The following is a 15,337-nucleotide window of genomic DNA, read 5'->3' on the forward strand; positions in this document are numbered from 1 at the left end:
GGCCTTGACTACAATTGAATGTGTGCCCCTTACTACTCTTTTCAGTGTCTGTGTTTGTGCCCATCATCCCTTAGCTGTGTGGTAGCAAAAAGTCTGAATTTTCATGTCAGACTTCCTGAATCCATCCTGTGCCACCAATAAGAAGGTAAGCAAGTTACCTAGCTTTTCTGTGCTGTTTCCTCTTCAGAAAAATGATGGCAATAGCAGTAGCTAACTAATATGGGCATCAAATGAATTAATATACATAAAATATATGCCTGGAACACAGACAGTGCTCGGTAATTGTGTATAATTATGATGCTCATTGTCCCCAAGTCACAGGCCTTAGACTCTGTGTGATCTACAGCTGCTCCCCTTTCTGTAGAGCACAGCCCTAATCAGAGCTGACCATGACAGAGAGGGCTACTTTGGGACTTAGGTCCTCCATGGGCTGAAATTTTTTATTGATAGCTTTAGACATGTTCCTTGTACCTTAGCCTTCCTTAGCAGGATGTAAAAATTCTCTGTTGGAGTCCTGCTCAGTTACTAGGATATATTTACTTATTTGTAAGACAATTATTTTTCTCTATTTGTCTGTGCCAAAACAGAGTTCATGTCACAGCTCCACTAACCTCTGGGCAAACAGCTTAGATCCAGGCTGAGGCAGTGCAGTGTGCTAGACCCAGGCGCAGAGCTGCACATGCTCTGGCAGGGGGACATACAGTTACAAATGCATCCCTGAACCAAATGCACTGCTCTGAGGGAGGAGGGCCAGCTCTTTGGGCTAACCACCTGATGTTGTGCATCTCCTCCACAAGGTGACCCTGGGTGCCTCCTCTCCTATTAACAAATACCATGTAGTACCAGGCTCTGAGCATAAACACAGCACCATGGCTGCTCTACCTGCATACACACCTACCCTTGGAACTGTCAAGGATGTGGACTCAGGGAGCTTGTTCCAAGGGTCCAATTTCAGATCTCAAATCTATTTGGCTTAACCTCTGCCCCTCTATCATTGATGTACCCATCAGGGAAGTCACCTTGGGTCGATGCGGAATGCTAGAAAAGCTTGTCTAAGATTTTTTTCTTGAACATCAGGCAATTTCATTGCTGCATTGGGGTTTATACTTTTTAAAAAAAGATTGATGGGAAAATAAAAACTTCTGAAATTCAATTAGAACACACCCCTCTGTCTAAAGATAAAAAATACAATCGATCAAAACAAATGCTGCTCTAATTCTGAAAGTTGTTTGCAGACAAAAATTACGGAATCTCCTTATTGCCTTATACACTTTAATCATGCTAACATTAGAAATGTTACAGGAATAACAATTATAATAATAAAAGTGGGAAGTAAGTGGTAGCTATGTGCCAGAGACTTTTCTAAGTATGTGCCTTGTGTTAGCTCATTTAATTTTCACAGAAGAATGAAGTAGGCATTATCATCTCAATTTATAGTTAGGCATACAGAGGTTAAGAAACTTACTTGCTCAGGGTCACCCTACAGGACATCGACATCACCCTGTTACTGCTACAACTTCTGCTAGAAGCTAAGCCTATTTTCTTAGAAAAATAGGCTCAAAAATCACATAAAACAGCCTTTTCTGCATTCCACAAACATGACAACAAAGCATTCCTTCACAACAAAGCATCCTTGGTTGCTTTCTCCTGCTAACAGTGCTGGTGAGCACTGTCCAGTCCTCCTCCAATCCTGCCATAGGAGTCCAGTCCAACATGGCCATACTTTTCTCTGGGACTTAATCTCCTGGTCTATGAAATCAAGGTGCTGGGTCTGGAAATATAATAGTTTTTCCTAGTGTATCTTAAGTTTTTAGAAAAAGGAAATAATCTTAGTCAAAGCATAACTGATGAGCACTGAATGATAACCATTTGTGACAGGCAAAGCTCAAATAACCCTGACTTCACCATTGTCAGGGTTGGCTGATGATCAGACAGGTGAGTTTCCCAGCTCTGGAGAGAGCTGTCAAGTGAGCGGTAGCCTCTCCTGTTGGGATGGCCCTCTGATCACTGGCTCCCAGGCTATCTCCATGGCCTCTGGCAAGGTTTCCAAAGGGTAGTCTCACAGATCAAAACAACATCATCTGGGCACTTGTTAATGACAACTCAACCAACTGCATCAAGATCCCTAGTGGCCCCAGGAATCTGCATGTTCAGTAAGATCCCTGGGTGATTTGGACAACATTAGAAACTATGACATCAGGTGCCGTAGGTCCAGAAGAGGTGACTGATCTTTTATTCTTACTCAAGATTAAGATCGTCACATGTACCAGCTCAGGAGAGAATGTAAAATTTGTACATTTTTCACCTATTCATATCTGGGGCTTTATTGAGAGGAGTCAAGAACAATTAAGAGTATCTCCAGGTTTCTAAGCTCAAAGGTTTTACCATTACATACCCCTCTGTGTATCTTCCATCATTTAGCTGTTTGCATAGACACTGCTGTTCACCTTGCAAGTGAAAATGGCACATTACTAAAACTCCATTCTGGGCTCTTAGTAAGGAAATTCCCCGATTGGATGCCTTATCACAAATAAACACCTTCTTGTCTAGTAATGAATTGTTCACATCCTAACTGCACTGACCCGCAGGACCATGATCTAAGCTTTGTACTACATTAGAAGCCCCTAGAATGCCCTGGATCATGTGGTGAACTACAGAGCATCAAAACAATGTCCTGCCATCTGGCCTTGACCTCATTTTTCAGGAAAGGAAACTTCAGACAGGTATCTGGGCCAAGGTATGTGTTGGCTGAAGCCCTCCATATCCCTACTAATTGCAGACATGGATATTAGCTTGGACTAACAACAGGAGTGGAAGTGAATTGATTATTTCTTGCTGTTATGGCAAGCAATAAAACTCCATCAGCATGGGTGTTAGAGACAGGAAATTCAAAGCAGAACTCCCAGTCAACTGACTATGAACATGTAGCAAGAGTGGGAAACCATCCTTCATTGTGTTGAGTCAGTAAGATTTGTTATTGCAGCAGAATATATCCAGTGCTGGTTGACAAACAACATGACTCAGTGACTTTCAGCCCAGGCTGCACAACAGAAGCCTCTGGGAAACTTTAAAACAAGTGCCTGGACACATCTCAAACCACTTAAGACATGACCACTCCATTAGATTTTGAGAGAATCTCACTATCAATATATAGGAGGGGGTACACTGAGAATTTTTCAGGCTGGCATTTGGAAGTAGAGAGAAACAATAATGAGTTTTTGAACATGTAGAATAATTTAATATCTTTAATGATAATTTTTAAAACAGTGGTTTATAGGTATTTCTAAAGAAAATACTTTATGGTATATTTATTAAATAACAAAAGAAGCGTCTGAGATGCCTGTGTTGGTCATGATTATGCTGAGAAATGTTATAGTGTTCCTGATCTAACAGCAGATATTCCTATCCCAGCCAGTTTAATTAACTTTTGTCATGTGGTTCACTGAGTCTAGAAATGCAAAATTATCTGACTGTGTCCAGAGATTTGTCAGACATAACTTGAAAATAAACTACTTTTCGTTTACTGTAAGGAAAGAAAAAGAGGAAGGAGGAATTCAGAAACAACATAAATGTATCACTGTAATCCCATTTTCCTAAAAGATCCTTTGTTTTGAAAACAAGAGAAATTGGTTGAACATGTGACAGATAAAATCTCAAAGTACTGAAAACTTTCTCTGGAAAAAAAAATTTCCCATTATTAGAATGCCCAGGGAGATGGCATCTCCTAAGCAGCTGGGCTCAGGCAGTCTCCAAAGATAAGCTGAGAGGAGGGAAGAAAAGGCTGTTACAGAGATGGTGCCGCTGGATACCCAGAAGAAAGCCAGCCTCTTGATAACTGGCTAAGATTTTAAAATTAAAATACTGCTCATTTGGCTGAACCAGAATTACAGAATTACAAGTGCAGGGATATTTCCCTTTACTGGGAATGAAGTCTCTGGGTGGAAAAGCTGGGCTCCAGATGGTTCTTTGAAGTTGAGCAAAAACTATTGCTGAGCTCTTCCAAAATTATCTTTCACCCCTGGATCAACAACTTCACACTGACAGTACCAACAGCAGAGGGCCGTTTTCCTGGATATCTACTTTGCTACTGTTTGCACTCAGTGAACAAGAAGCCAGAGACTTACGGCCCTTTCTCAAGGGGCAAAGAAGGGAGGCTGTCAGAAATCAGAGACAAGGACCTCATTTGCAAATGGACCATTAATTTTCTATAACATATCTGCCTGTGAAATATGTAAATTTGGTTTCTAAAGACTATGATCACAGGCAATCTTCAGGAAGGCGAACAGTGTAGGAAGATAAAGCCTTAGCACTTAAAAAGCATTTTTTTTTCTTTTACTTTAGAGAAAAGGAAAGAAAAAAAAAGAAAGTTCCTACTATCCTCCCACCTCAACATGCACACTCCTGGCAGACATTGTTAATCAATCACAATTGTCATTCCTGCTGGGCCCAGATGTGGCCAGAATCCTCAACATCTTATTCCAGGTCATCATGAGCAGTCAATTCAAGTTAACATGCCTGATGACACTATGCTCTCCATCTCTGAATTTGAGATTAGGCACAGCCTCCAATGCATAGCAGAAAATCCAAGTACACGCAAGAGTCAGGATTTCTTGAGGCAGATAGCACTGGTTTCCTACCCAACAATCACCCGTCTTTGCCAGAGAAGCTCCAGTTTTGCTCAAGTAGCTACTCTCTCTTTCATAGAGCCATATGTCTCAAGGAAAGTAGGTCCCAGCTCTTTTCCCAGGAGGCAAATTACATGTGTGCCAAGCCAATCAGAGCGACTCATCTCCTCTGCCAGGATCTGCTCAAGTTTAAAACACCAAGGACCCTGTGGATAAAAGGGTCTAAGGAAAAGGAGGGAAGCTTAACGTGGGAACATGGGAAGCATCTGGGAATGGCTTCTTTTCCAAAGAAGGAAGAAAAAGAGGAAGGGAAGAAGGGAAGGAAAGAATAAAGGACCTCTCATCTTCTGGACATGCATATGTAGACATGTTACCATGACCATTTTTTGACAAGGGAAAAGCAAGGCTGAAAGGCAAACCATTTTGCAAAGATTGTCAGAGTAAAATGTTAAGGAAAAGCATCATTTTTCCTCTACGTCAGGGTTTCTAAATATGAAAGATGCAAAGTTCTCTCTACTGCTTAAGTAAGCTCAGTTAGAGCTTTTGTTTCTTTTCACTTACATAAAAACAATTAATACATGGGAAGGGCTCTGGCAGATGGGCAAAAGGAGATGCCAGAGGGGAAAGAGGGACCAACAGCCACAAAAGGTGGAGAAAACAACACCATGCATTTCTGATGTCAGCAACCATAACACTACTCATGACCTGAGTTTGTGTTCCAAACCAGGCAAGGCAGGATACCTCTCTAGGGAGAAAACCAACTAAGGAACAGGGTTACAATATGTGGTCCAGAAGGTTGAAAACAAGTACCAGGGTCTACAACAACAGACAAAGTAAGTGAAGAGAAAGAGAAGGGGACCAGCATCCCCAGTCATCTGCCAAGCTCTCTGATCAGGTAATGTGTCTCACAATCCTCTTGAGATAGGTCAATTATCCTCATCTTCTAGATGAGGACTGAGGCACAGGGAAGGATAACCCCACGGTTATCAGCAGCACTGAGGTTTAATCCTGGGTCTGAAGTTCAAGCTCCTTCTATTATGTCATACTTCTTTTCTAAGAAATAAGGAAGGGGCTAGAAAAAAACACATTGACTTCACCCAGTTCTAAGCTCTAAACTTGAGTTTCTCCAATACTCCAATTCGGAACCAGATTGGGCTGGTTTAGGACTGAGCCTACTAAGTAAGGGCTAGGTCTCCTAGATGAAAGGGGAGGAATTTGGGACCAGTAGCTTGATCTGTCACATTAATGGTGAGTAGAGAACCTAGAGCCTTTTAAGGGCTCTGCCCCCTGAAGCAAGAAACACTGAGCCCTCTACTATTGTCAGTGGTGCCATTGAAGGAGCAACCTGCAGTGGCCCCTACCTGCAATCTGCATGTCAGAGGTCACTGTGGAGTGGCCACAAACACAGACCCATCAGGAGTCAGTTATGTAATGTATTGGTTTCCTGTTGTTGTGAAAGCAAAATGCCACAAATTTAGTGGCCCAAAACCACAAAGTTGTTCTCTTCTATTTCTGGAGGTCAGAAATTCAAAATGGATGTTACTGGGCAGAAGTCAGGATTTTGGTACTGCTGCAGCCTCTCAGGAAGCTCCAGAAAATTCATTCCCTTGCCTTTTTCAGCTCCTAGAACTGCATGTCTTGCATTCCTTGGTGAACAGCCTCTTCCTCTAGCTTCAAAGCCAGCAGAGTAGCCGCTTAAAATCTCTTTGCTTCCATTGTCCTCACAGATCCTTTTCTCCATAAGGTAGTCAAAGCTCCATAATGACACTAATGATTACATTTAAGGGCCTGTCTAGAGAACCCAGGACAAATTCCCCATCTGAAGATCCTCAATCACACCTGCAAAGTCCCTTTTCCATAGAAGTCAACCTTTCCAGGTTTTAGGAATTAGTATCTGTATATCTTTGGGACTACTGCCTACTACAGGGAATGGTATTAACTTTATCATTTATTAGTTATGTGACCTTGTGCAGGTAACTAAACCCCTCTGCATTTCTGTTCCTTTATCTGTAAAACTGGATGTTAATAATATCTACTTCATCAGATTAATGTGAAGATTTGGGAAGAGAACATATTAACTCTTAGCACAGTTCTTGGCATTTTGATATCATCATTAGTGGAAACAGCTCCACATCAGAAGCTAGAATATTCTGAGGGCAGCTCTCCCACAGGTCAGCTGTGTCCCTGGAAAGTCATTTTAGTTCTCTGAGCTATTATTCATCCGAATACTAGGGATAATAACATAGCACCCAGATATCTGAGAGCATTTGGGGAAAAAAATGAAACTGTTGCACGTAATGAACCTAATACATAGTTAGAACCATTAAATAAGGATGAAAATAGCAGAAACAGTAACAAAGTCTATTGAGCACTGAACTATTGAGCACTGAATTCATGCAAGCATCACTCGAACTTCTCTACATAGATTTCCTCACTGAGTTTTCACAATTGACACAAAGATAAATAGGCACTACTGTCATCCCAGTTTGTAGATGAGAGCAGCAAAGAAAAGTTAAGTAACTTGGCAAGGTCCCATGGCCAGAAAGTGGTTCTATGATTTTTCTGTGGTAGCCATAACACATTACCACAAACTTGGTGGCTTAAAAACAACAGAAATAAATTCTCTCACAATTTTTGAGGTTAGAAGTCCAAACTCAAGTTGTCAGGAGAGCCATGATCCCTCTGAAGGCTCCAAGGGAGGACCTTTCTTTGCCTCTTCCAGCTCCTAATGCTACCAGTGGTCCTTGGCTTCCTTGGCCTATACATACATCACTCCATTCTCTGCATCCACTGTCGCATGGGTGACATCACATGGGGTAGGGTGAAAATCTCCCCTGTTCTTCAGAGCCACCTCTGCATGTGAGAGCAATTAGTCATAGATGTGGTCATAGACAGTCCCAGAGCAAATGACCCTGGGAACATGCACACCTCTCATACACATGGACTCTGTTAGTTCATGTTTCGCTCAAAACTGATTTTACTTCAAACTAAGCCTGAGTCCTGCTATCATTACTTAATGTCGCAGTAACGGTAGTGTGATGCCCAGGCTTTCACGCAATATATCATCCCTGCAGACTTGGATCCTAGCAGGACACAGAAGAAATACAGCCTCCCAACTTCCCAGTGTGGTCTCAGTCATCAATATTGATGGTGTGTCATCAATCAGCCTCGGCAGGATTTTATGTGGTCTCATTTTTAAACAAGCCTTTCCATGCATTACAATGGAATATTTAAAACCATGTACACATTTTATCAAGCCTTCATGACCACCAAATGCTCTCTGGTTTGTAGATCTAAATGTTATTCATTACATCTAGGAAAGTGGCATGCAAAAATAAGGAAACCATGCAGGAATGGAGTGTAGTTAAGGACAGGAATGGAGAAACACCATCAAAATCTGCTTCCTGGTCCAGACTATACATCACAGTCGGAATTTAAAGTTTGAATTCACATCCCCTCTCCCATTTCCTTCTCAGCCACTGGTCTTGGAGTCAAGGTGCCTGGTTTGAATCCAAGTCTTCATATGAGCTTCAGCAGGCCTATTCTCCTTCATCAGCCCCACTGTCCTCATCTGCAAAATTCCACCCCTTTTAGGAGTTTCTGGGGACTTCAGTTCAATCTTGCACATCTCTGAGCTTTTGCTCAAGAATCATCTTTGCAGTGAAAACCTCTCTGGCCATCCCTATTATAAATTTCATTGCTGGTTCACACCCATCCTAGGCAAAGTCAATCCTCCTTAGCAGGTACAATTTGTCACAGCAATCATCAGCTATCTCAGACTCTGGAGTGTACATTCAACAAAGAAATGATGTGACAAATTGTAATCTGTTCTGTTCGTTGATTTATCCTCCACTCCAGGGTCCCAAGGCAATGCCTGCACACAGTAGTTGCACTCAGTAATACTGAGTAAAAGGGACAATATGCATAGCAGGCCTTCATGAAGATCTCCCATTGTCTGGGTAGAGACAGACTGAGCAAGTATGAACAAAAGCATGGTGGCTTAGCACTCACCCTGTGAGAGACTGTGCAGTAAGCTTTGTGAGTATCCTCCCCAGTGGTCCTGAGGGGCATTGGGGAGTATCCCACTTCCTAATGAGGACTCCTGGTGTTCTGGTTCAGAACATACTGCACAGGTTACTCATTGACTCTCAGGCCTGTTCCCCTCTCTGGCTCCTTCCTGTGCATTTCTACAGGAATCAGTTCCTTTGTCACATGGACCATACTCCATCATAAATTCTCTCTCCTGAACCACTTGATCTCCATGCAAAGAGAAATTATGACTTAGCCATCTCTCTGTCATCATCAGGTAGTCATTGCTCCATGAACATGGGATGAATAAATGAATAAAGGCAAAATTAAAAACTCAGAGTAGAATCGGGGCAATAAGTTGTGGCATGTATATCATTACTTCCCCTGATGCAAAATAAATGAACTCTTGTGCCTTTTCTTTCCAAACATGGACTTGGCCTCAAAATCCTTCTCCAGGCCATAATTCTCAACCCATTAGAGTTGTCACAGCTAACCCTTTATCAGCCACTCAGCCTGGCAATGGTGGTTAGACCTCTCTGGATTCACAGGCTATATTTCTCATCATTCTTGACAATAACAATGTCCATGTGACAGAGTTTCAGCAGAAAGGATATGTATGGGCGTGATGGGCACCTGGTCCAGGGCTAGACCATCTAACCTACTCATGGAGGGTCTCCCATGTTTCTTTCTCCTCTTTGAAAACTGATGCAGATAAATATCATGAATTTAGAGGTTTAATGTTGAAGACAGTGGACTGACAAGATACAAGAATCCTGGATTCCCCAAATCACTCCTTAGAGGGGAGCCATCTGCCAGCCAGGAAAGCTCATTTAGAAAAACAAGAGCTAGGCATAGTTGGGAGGCAGAGGCAGGAGGATGGCAAGTTCGGAGCCAGCTTGGGCATTATAGTGAGATTCTGTCTCAAAATAAAAAAAATTAAAAGGGCCAAGGGTGTATATCACTGGTAAGCACTTGCTTCATATACATGAGGCCCTGGGCTCAATCCCCAATACCACAGAAAGAAATAAGGAATGAGTACTAAATGATAACTGCGTACTTGGCACTGAATAATTTGAGGTAATATGTTACAGAAGCTAAATTTACCTTAACTAATAAGCTATGGGCTATTTCCCTTTTTTTTTCAAATTCTCTTTCCTAGCTCCAGATTCCTATAATTCATAAATTTCTCATTTGTTACATAAGTGGCCAACAGGCCCTTTCTGATGGCTTAATGAGGCATGTGCACTTCTAGCTGTATTGATATCATGTTATAGGGCATGCCAAGCACAACTTTCGGCTCACAGTAATACTTAAAAGAATGCAAGACACATTTTCTACCTTTAGACTGTGGATTATATTTTTGGGAAAATAAGACACATGCAGGTGAAATGGTTGGCTATCCCAATGCACTCTAAAGAAATAGAGCAACAAATGACATAATCAACAGCTACATCATTACCCATGTGCCTCAGGCATGATGCTCATACCCACCTACTACCAACACACCAATGACACAAGCAGGACCATTGTATCACTTCATGGCCTGAAGGTACTCCAAGTAAATACAAGCAATGTGTATATAGCACCTGCTGGCACAAAGTAAGTGTTCAATACATGCTCATTTCAATGTTTTACAAACAGAATAGCTTACTCTGGCTAGAATAGCAGAAGATGAGTATAGCTAAGAAAGGTTATGCTGGGAGGAAGGAGGAGCAGGAAGGTGTGTGTTATGTTCAGGAAAACAGCAAGGGCATCAGTCTGGAACCATGACAGAAATTTCAAAGCAAGGGGGTAATTGTGCAGGTCTCTGAATTCTAGAATGATAAATCAGCACTTTAACTTCCTTTTTAGAAGAGCACATGCTAAAGGAGGGAAGGATTGATAGGTAGATGAATAGACAGAGGGATGAAAGGAAGAGAGGAAGGAAGCAAGGAAAATAAGGTTGTTCAGTTTAGGATTTGACAGTGTGATAGAAAGAATTCATGGTTTAGAATGAGAATGACGGCAGAAATTTCAACTCTGCTTCCTATTATTATAATAAAATTTTAAATTGTCTTCTCTCAGTAAGCCTCAGTTTCCTACTATCAAGTGAAGGTCACAATTCCCCATCACACAGCTGCTTGATGAGAATTAAATGAGGTAAACTCTGTGGAGCTGCGATGAGTGTCTGACCATAGGGTAAGCTCAGTCAGTCACTCATCAGCCAACATCCATATAGCCTCCAGACACACCGAAGTTGAGATGAAATTGTGCTCAGCAAATATTAGTCTTCACTGTCTCACATCACTTAGTTAGCAAAAGCCATGCTTGCCACTACAATAGCATGGAGAGCTGGGTTCATGGCCCAACTCTGGCTAGGACCCAAACTGACAGTCAAGGTGAGCAGGAACTAAAACCCAGAAGATACTGCCATCCTATTATAGGCAGCTAACTTAGAAATTAATATACAGTCAGAGAGGGACTGGGCCCTCAAGGAAGTCAGAACACACACACAAAAAAAGGACATCAGAATTGTGTTTTGAGGTACATCTGAAGAAGGCCAGACCTATATTCTGCCCTAAGAGATAAGCAGGAACTTAGACTGTAATTAGACCACCTGGTCCAGTAAGTCCAGATAGGCATCAGTCGCCCAGGTGGGTGACCAGAGCATCTGGACCCATCCCTTCCCAAAAATGCCTTTGTTCTTTCCATATAAATTTGCTTTTGCTATGTGTCTTATTTCTCCATTGAATCAATATAACCTAAGCGGCTATACTTGTCAGCCTATAGGTTGATTGTAGTTTGACGCACATGTAACCACATTGTGACTTGGTGTGTAAGTTACCCCTGACAAAGGGCCTCAATGGCTACCAATGTGGGAGCCCTCCTGGAAATCAGCAATTCTCTCCTTATTTCCAATAAAACTCTCCTAACTTCTTCCTTTGGTTCAAAACTTCAATCCTCAATGTTGTGGGATCATGAATTTGGCACACTTGACATCTAACAGCTCGGGAGTTGTATTTCTCCTATATCAATCTCACAGTCATGAGCAATGTCTCAAGCCTTCTCACACCTTTATTAGGATAGAGGCTGGTAGCAGGTAGAGATGGCACAGGCTCTCCTTTTTCTGCCCAACACTAGGCACACTTCCTTTCCTTGGCTCTTTACTTGTCCTCCTGTACCGAGTAAGCAGCAGACTTCTTACAATTCCTCAATCACATTGAAATTCCTGCCCCATGCCCTCTGCTTTTAAAGGAATAGAGAGGGAAAAACATGTCTAGCAGAGTGAGGAATGATAGTTACAGATATATATCATCAACAACCCTAGTGGGCCATTCATAATGTTCTCATCAAACAATCAGCCTGGTTGGGGAAAAAAAATCCTCTTTTCTAAAAGCAAGATTGAGTTTGCCAGCCATGAGGTATCCACTGCTGCCCTACAAAGGAAGAGACTCCTGAGACAAAGGGCTGTTTGGGCCACTTCCTCCCAAACAGAGCAGAAAACACATCCTGCTGAGCAGCAGCAGCCCTAGCCTATGGTGTGGTAGTGGTGACACTAGCAGCAGGCAACCAGAGGCCAGCACTGGCAGTGTCTGGATGGATTTGCTCTTATCCTTGAAATGCCAGCAGTGTTAGATAAACAATAGTGGGGAAAGAGAGGACAAAAGGAGGGGAAGAGCAGAATTTCTTTAAAATAATCAAGAAAACAATAACCTGTGCTCAGAAAGAAATTTATATAAGTACTGCTTGTCACAGAAATGAGGCTGGAGATGAGAAAATTGCCACAGCTCAATAGACCGAGGACCTGGCAGTGACACACTTTGAGAACTTGCAGGGTTCTGCCCAACAGGTACTTTTGTAGGGCCACCCTCATACTATGCAGTGCACATGAATGTGGGCTCCTTGGTTCAAAATGCAGAAAAATGTGCTGTCACAGCCACTGAAATGCACACACAGCTTTTTCCTTTATTCTATAGTCTTCCTTCTGACCTGTCATAATGCCTTTTATTCATTATTTAGCATCATTCTAGGTAAAGAAAAATTAACATTTTAAGTTATTAACATAAATTTTACCATTCATATTTGTATTGTGCAGTGCCAGTTTTAAAGGTAAATATAGAAACATAAAACTAATATGCAGAATCACAGGAATTACACAATTCATATTTCATAGCTGGCACATACATATGTATTTTATTCTTATTGGAACAAAGGAAAAGCTGCACCAAACTAGTAGTACTGCTCTACCTTACTTCTTGCTACACATTCATTTCAGCAATCCTCTCTACCTTCACCTCACTGATATAGAAAAACGAACTATGACAGCTCCATCTTTCCCTTTCCTGGCACATCCTCATTCTCAGCATAAGTGGCCATCTAATGCAGAGAGACAATGTAAGTAAGAGGGGATCTGACGGAGCTCCTTGGCTACCTGTGCTAATTAGATGTGCTTCTGTGCTCACAGAAAGTTCTGGTCTGGATCCCGGTGTCTTGGAGCAGAAGGAACACCAGAGGCCAAAGGGCTCCCCTGAAACTGACAGTTCTATGACTTAAAACTCCACTATAATTTGTCTTTCAGAACTGATCCCTCCCCACCCCCACCTCCCAAAGGCACAAAGAGAAAACAAGTCACAGTATATAACCCTGTTTCCTGGGTCCAAGGAAGCATGAGTCTGTTGGGACTTGGGACAAGAAAACAAGATATCTTCACAAAGAAACCCAGGCACTGAAAAACAAAAAAAACTAGTTCAAACTCTGAAGCGATAGAACACAACCATGATGGACAGTGGACTTAGGGAACCTCCAGAGGACCCTCAAAAGCATTTGGAAAATGATCCATTAGTAAATTCTCAGGAACAGGAAACCACAGTCACCGAAAGTTCCACTGAAGAAGCTCAGACACCACCCCTGCCTCTAGTCTTAGCAAACAAGGTCCAGAAAGTGCAGATACAGGTGAGAAATCAGAAAGTTTAGATAAAACAAATTTTGGGAACTATCCAAAAGATAAAACAGAGGATGAGAACAACCAGAGTTTTCAGGATGGGGAACAAAAGGATCACCTCCCTTCAGAAAATCTGGGTAAAGAACCCTTGGATCCAGATGCTAATCATTCTCCAAGTGACAAGGGAAGAAGAGCAAATGCAAACTTGGGAAACAGCTCTGCCTCCCTCCCTGAGGAAATAAGGGACAGAACCGAACCTTCTCAGGAGCCATCTACTACAGACTCCCAGGAGGCCAGAAGTCACCATCATTCCAGAGCAGAGAGTCAGGATTCACTGAGGAAGCGATGGCCTTCACCAGAGGCTGGAAGTCATGAACAAGAAACACAAACATTGGGAGAAAACAAAGAAATTCCACAGGATACTATAAAAAAGATTAAGAAAAAGTTTTTTGAACTATGGCCCCATCTTTTTTGGCTCTCGGATTGTGGTTCTTGTGCTAAGTTCTGTTAGTAGCTACTATTCATCTCCAGCCCAGCAAGTGCCCCAAAATCCAGCTTTGGAGGCCTTCTTGGCTCAGTTTAGCCAACTAAAGGATAAATTTCCAGGCCAGATTTCCTTCCTTTGGCAGTGAGGACATAAGTTTCTGGAGAAGCACCTCGATGCTTCAAACCCCACCAAGCCAGCCACCATCATATTTGCAGCGGCTCAAGAGGGAAGAGGCCCTGAAGTGCCTGAGCCACCATGTTGCTGATGTCTACACCTCTTCTCAGAAAGTCTCTGCCATTACAATTAATGGGGCTGAGAGAGCCTTGCAGGACAGTGACACAGTTAAGCTGTTTGTTGACTTAGAGCTGAGCTATGGATTTGAGAATGGTCAGAAAGCTGCTGTGGTACACCACTTTGAATCTCTTCCTGCAGGCTCCACTTTGATCTTCTACAAGTATTGTGATCATGAGAATGCTGCCTTTAAAGATGTGGCCCTTGTCCTGACTGTTCTGCTGGAAGCAGAAACATTAGAAGCAAATGTAGGCCCAAGAGAAACTGAAGAAAATGTGAGGGATTTACTTTGGGCCAAGTTTACCAACTTGAACACTCCCAGCTCCTTCAACCACATGGACTCAGACAAATTAAGTGGGCTGTGGAGCCGTATTTCACACCTGGTGCTGTCCATCCAGCCAGTGAGGAACATAGAAGAACAAGGGTGCTTTTTATAAAGCTAAACACACAGTTGGTTATGGAAGGTCTTAGCTTATGAAAAGTCAGTTTAAAATGCCTTTAAAAGGAGGTTAATAAATGTGAGGGAATAGCCTGAGAAACACAAGTGAACTTATTTTAGGAAGGAAGTTTTCATGTTTTGCTATTTGTAAAATCTAATGTAAGCTTTGAGAAAGCTAAAAATTGACCTGACATGATTTTCTTTGCCTTTTCAAGGAATCAGGTTTACAATATTGTATATAAAACTAAGGAACTTTTTAAAATCTCAAAATATAGCAACAGAACCATTGTACAGGAAGGTATTCTCAGAGAAACTAGAGTGGGTTTTGCTTTCTTGAGTAAGACTGAAGAGCTTTTGGATAGTCTTTGGAGTAAACCCCATATTATAAAGCAGTGGTAATTTTTAGAAAATTTTTGTATTACATGTTAAATATTGTTTAAACTCACTTTAATTGTTTTAAGATTGTCTTATACTTAATTTACACTTGGGTAGTATGAAAAAAAGAAATAATTTAAACCATTAAATCTTTATCTAATAATATGTAA

At 41.8% G+C, this 15,337-nt stretch overlaps 1 pseudogene; it reads left to right on the forward strand.

Annotated features, from left to right (window-relative positions):
• Window positions 1–13,409: 13,409 nt before the first annotated feature.
• Window positions 13,410–14,881, forward strand: LOC101714253 (torsin-1A-interacting protein 2 pseudogene; annotated as a pseudogene).
• The last annotated feature ends 456 nt before the right edge of the window (window positions 14,882–15,337 follow it).

This window comes from Heterocephalus glaber, unplaced genomic scaffold, assembly GCF_053883595.1.
Source record: "Heterocephalus glaber isolate CG9 unplaced genomic scaffold, H.glaber_assembly_v1.0 deba00000071, whole genome shotgun sequence".
NCBI lineage: Eukaryota > Metazoa > Chordata > Mammalia > Rodentia > Bathyergidae > Heterocephalus > Heterocephalus glaber.